A 5,369-nucleotide genomic window follows, 5' to 3' on the forward strand; every position below is an offset into this window, starting at 1 on the left:
GTCCCTGCGAAGGATGGCTTGATCTTCCCATCCTTGATGGATTGTAGATATTCCGGGCAACTTCTCTTCCAATGCCCTATTTTGTGGCAGTAGTGGCACTCTGCCTCCTTTGGGTTTGAGTTGGGCTTAGCAGAACCAACTTTGGTTCCACTAGAAGAGGTACCATCTTGGGGCTTTCCCTTGTGGTGACTCTTTGAAGGAGACTTCCTCTTCTTGCCCTTCCCTTGCTTAATGGCCAAAACAGGAGCAACGGGTGGAGTGGGATTTAATGCAACAGACTTGTCCTTGAGGTTGCTCTCAGCAGTCCTTAGGAACCCTTGGATTTTGCTTAAGGTGACCTCTTCTTTGTTCATGTGGTAGGTCATCCTAAATTGGTTGTAGCACAAGGGCAAGGAGTGAAGAATGATGTTGATTGCCAAATTTTCCCCAAAGTTAACATTTAAATTGTGAAGACGATCAACATACCTTTGCATCTTTTACAAATGCAAGGTTAGGGATTCTCCACTTCCCATCTTAGTGGTGATCATGTTGGTGATGATCTCTTAGCGCTCTTGCCTTACGCTTTGGTGGTACCTCTCCAACAAATCTTGGTGCATTTCGTACGGATACATGCCCTCATAGGACTTTTAGAGTTCAAGGTTCATTCTGGCTAGCATAATGCAATGAACTTTCGATGCATCACGCTCATGGGTCTCAAAGACGGCCATTTCTTCGGGAGTAGCGATTTACGGAATGATCTTTTCAAGCTTCTCGTTGAGGACATATTCTCTATCCTACTAGCAAGCAATCATGTGAATGTATCTTATCCATTCGTTGAAATTCGATCCGTCAAATGTCACATTTTCACATAGGCTCATTAGCGAGAATGAACCAGCAGCAGCGTTGTTTGCGTTTGTGTTACACATATGCAAATAGAAAGGAAAGAAGTTTGATTATAATTGAATCCCTAATTAAACACCCAAAATGAGAAATTAGGGCAAGGATCCAACAACATTATTTACACATTAGAAAAGGGATGTCGTAATCCAACATGCAAATAATTTTGTAGGTAAGTGAACGACGATTCACTAATTCTTCACCATGAAAAACATAAAAGGTTTAGGTTTTAAATGTATTGAGAATTCCTAGATTCCTTTTGAGATTCATTGAACATTTCAATGGCATGTTTAAATCTCGATATGCCCCTCTCGTTTGTGACTGGGATGCCGAGGATCACAAAGCGGGTGTGAATAACCATGAAAATGTACATGGTGCCCTCATTGTTACAGTCACCAATTCGATGTCCCGGTTAACCACACACACTCCATCGAACTATGACAAACAATGAGTCACCCTTTGCCACCTTTGCTTAGAACCAATTAGTGTGCCGGTTAACCACACATGCTCCACTCACTTCTTAGCAAGGGTGCAAAGTGTAATTTCATGGGATTGCATCAATTCACTTTTGCCTAAAGTAACTAGGATTGGGAATTTTGAAAAAAAACATTTAGTTACTTTATATAGATTCATTATACGTATTAATGAAGAGAGGATTGCCCTATCCTACCCGTTCGGCTAACGACCCTCCACCAATCAAGGAAGCGGTGGGTAAGAGTGGATACCCATTAAATGACCATTTTATAGGCCATAACCTTATACCCCCTTATAGATTGGTTTCGTGAATGAGGCCTACTAACGGTAAGACTGGCATTTTAGTTATACATACATAATATATATATATATATATATATATATATATATATATATATATATATATATATATATATATATATATATATATATATATATATATATATCTTGTAATAATATAATAGTATAGGGTGTATTTTAAACATTTTAAAATACTAGGGTTTTAATTTCAATTTATAATTTTCGAAATTTATAACCTTTAAATTAAAATTTTCAATATTAAAACTCTTAATTTAATAATTATCTAAATTAAAAAATTAATTTGAGTTACTAAATCATAAAGGATTATCTTAAATTAAACAATTAATTTTATCCTAATCCCTTAAATCCCTCTAGATTTCAAAAAACATGGGATGGGATAATTCAAAATCTTTAATTACCATATTTAACCATTAAAAGATAATCACAAGATATGGGATTATCCAAATCCCTAAAATTTAGGATCTTATCTTGGGGAGGAGGCATATTTCGAAAACCCTAGGGTTTGCAAACCCTAGATTTCGAAATCTTGGGCACTAAGGAAAGGGTTTTAAAAAACCCTATAAATTTTCGAAAACAGGGTTTCAAGAACCCTAATTTCGAAATCTTGCCTCCTAGGGTTTATTGGCCATAAACCCTAAAGTGTCAAATTCATACAATTGAATAATTCTAATTGAAAACAATTTAACCATAAGCTTTGATACCACTGATGGGTTTTATACAAACATTCCTATGTGTGCATGCAACCCTAGATTTTGGATCTATGTTTTCTCTATTAGATATATAACTTTATGAACACAAGAAGAACCCTAGTATACACCTAGGTATTTTGAAATCTATGTAGTAGAAGGGATTACATACCTCTAGTTGTTATATTGTAATAACAACACAAATCTTCAATCTCTTAGTCTTGAAAGCAAGTACCACAAGTGTAGTACCTCTAATGGCTCACAAACACCACAAGCAATTGGAGAGGCAAGAGAGGGAGGGGGGAGAGGAAAAAATCGGCTCTAGGTCTTCTTGGGATCAAGTGGCCGATTTCCTAAGGCCTAAGGGGTCTTTATATAGGGTAGAGATTAGGGTTTCAGTCCTTATCCTTATTTGGTGGCTTGCCCACTAACCAACCCACAAGATAACCCTTGAATCCTTATCATAAATGAATTCTAAGGCCTTATCACCTTGAATTCTTCCACCACTTCCTTGGGGCAACCAATGCCCTAATTTGCAACTATCACATAATTACAATTCAGCCCCTCTAGTTTAATTAACTACATTTGATCACAAAATTAATTCTTAATTAATTATTGACCAATATTAATTAAACAAATATGATTTCTCCTTTAATATATTATTCTTATACTATATTAATAAATCACAATAACCTCTTTCTCTATTATTTCTCCAGTCAAGTTGCTCTGGTGAAGACAACCCAAAAGGACCATGCACAACCTGGTTAAGTACTTACCAAATATGGTAACGAGCTTAGACACTAATCCAATATATATATATATATATATATATATATATATATATATATATATATATATATATATATATATAAACATAACTCAATTATAGAATTGAACATCAAATGCAAAAATAAGATAGGGACTTGTACTCCTAGTGAGCTCACCTCAACCTAAAGCCATACTTCTTAACCTACAAGGTATGTAAAAGCTTCTAACACCACCCTTCCTCTTCAAGGATGAGTTATGTAACGCCCCGTTCTAAAAGTATTTATTTATGGATTCCCGAGATCAAGAGTAAGGGCGTTTCGGTCTTTTAAGGGCAATGGGTTTCATTCGAGAAGGTTTCGGACCGGTGTGTGTTGCTAGAAGCGTCGGGTTTCTCGCCACCTTTGCATGGATATAAGGTTCGTCGGGAACGGACTTAGAATAAAGGAGTTATGAGACTTTGAAGATATTGACATTTATGGCCCTTAATGGAAAAAGTTGTCGAGGAAGGCCATGCATGCAATTTGAGACACGCGTGGGTACACCCAGCGTAGGCTGGGTTACGCCCAACGTAACAGTGTAAATGGTCACAAGTGCAAGGACGTGTACGCCCAGCAGTACACTCAGAGTCATTAAACCCTAAATTTTAGGGCCAACCACAATATAAAGAACATAAGGGATCAACCCTAGCCTCCTTATCTGCTCCCTTATCGTCAGAAAAACCCTAGTAGCCATTCCATCTCCATTGTTGGGTGTGTTTGATCTTGTGGAGCTTAGTTTGGCAAAGAAAAGATTAGAAGAAGAAAGAAGAGGTTGGCAAAGAAGGAACCTTGGTGGCTGGAGCTTGTAGATTTGAGATAGCATCACCTTTTGCAACTATTAAAAGGTATAAAGCTTCTTGCTTGACATCTATTTTGTGTAGATCTAAGTGTTGTGAAGTTTTGACGCCATTCTTGTCCTGAAAACTCCCAATATGATGCACGATGTATTTTGGTTAAGAAAAGTTATCCTTTCAGACCATAGGAGAGGTCTTGAGTGAGAAAAATGAGGTCCCAATGGCTTTGTTTGTCCCATGTGTGAAGTAGGAAGGCCTTAATGGGTTAAGAGTAACATCCTATTTCAGATTGTCCGTGATTAGAGTTGGTGGGCCACGAGTCGGGCGCGAGAAGGTTTCGGGTTGGGGCGAGTTGCTAGAAACGTAAGGGATCTCATTACCTTTTGATATGTATAAGGATTGTGGAATCAAAGTTTTATCCTTGAAGCTATGAAAGTTTGGAGGGTTGACAAGTTAAGTCCTTAAAGTCAAGAAGTTGGCAGCGAAGTACGCTGGGCATACGTATGCGTACGCTTAGCGTACAGATGCACGTGTTTCTTAAGCAAGTGCCACCAAGTACGTTGGGCGTACCAGGGGGTACACTGGGCGTACTAGGCACAGAAGGAAAACCCTAATTATGTGAAGTGTCCCTATAAAAAGAAAGAGATGGTCTCATTTCTGGCCACCTTCCTTAGTTATTAAACCCTCTCAAGCCCTAATATCCGTTCTTGAAGCTTATGGTGGCCATGATGAGCTTGTTGGTGTTCTTGTGGACTTTTGAGAGTTAAGAAGGAGCATGGAAGGGAGTGAAGTCGAAGAGCAAGTTGTGGATCTGAGCTTCCTTGGGGCTAGAGCACCATTTGAAGGTATAAAGCTCCAAGCTTTCCCTCTCTTTTTGTGTTTTGTGCATTTTAGGGTCTATTTTAGGGATTTTGGTCCCAAGCTTGAGACTTTATGAGTTGATGCACTCCAAAGCTTAATAACCTGTCCTTTTAAGTGTATCTAGTGATGAAGAACCATAAAAATGAGATCTTGATCGTGTGAATCTACCCATGCATGAGTTATGAGCATTTTGGGTTAAGAAAGTAAGAGTTTTTATGTGTTGTGACCTCATCATCCATGTAAAGGCTTAAAGTCGATAACTTTATGGAGTAAGAGATGTTAGGAAGTCCAGATCCAAGAGATAAGTTAAGGTCTTAACGGGTTAAGACCCAGAAATTGATTTAAGCAAAACTGAGAGTACGCCCAGCGTAATCCTAGTACGCCCCGCGTACTGGGCTGAGGTCCCCGATCAGATTTGTGCATGCTTGAGTACGCTGAGCGTACCAAGAGAGGTACGCCCCGCGTAACCCCTCTATGGGTTTTTGGGCTAGGTGATCTTCTGGGCTTTAAGTATTGGGCCGGAATCCTTGGGCCTGCTTAGTGGAGCCTGT

Source organism: Lactuca sativa, chromosome 4 (genome assembly GCF_002870075.4).
Source record: "Lactuca sativa cultivar Salinas chromosome 4, Lsat_Salinas_v11, whole genome shotgun sequence".
Lineage (NCBI taxonomy): Eukaryota > Viridiplantae > Streptophyta > Magnoliopsida > Asterales > Asteraceae > Lactuca > Lactuca sativa.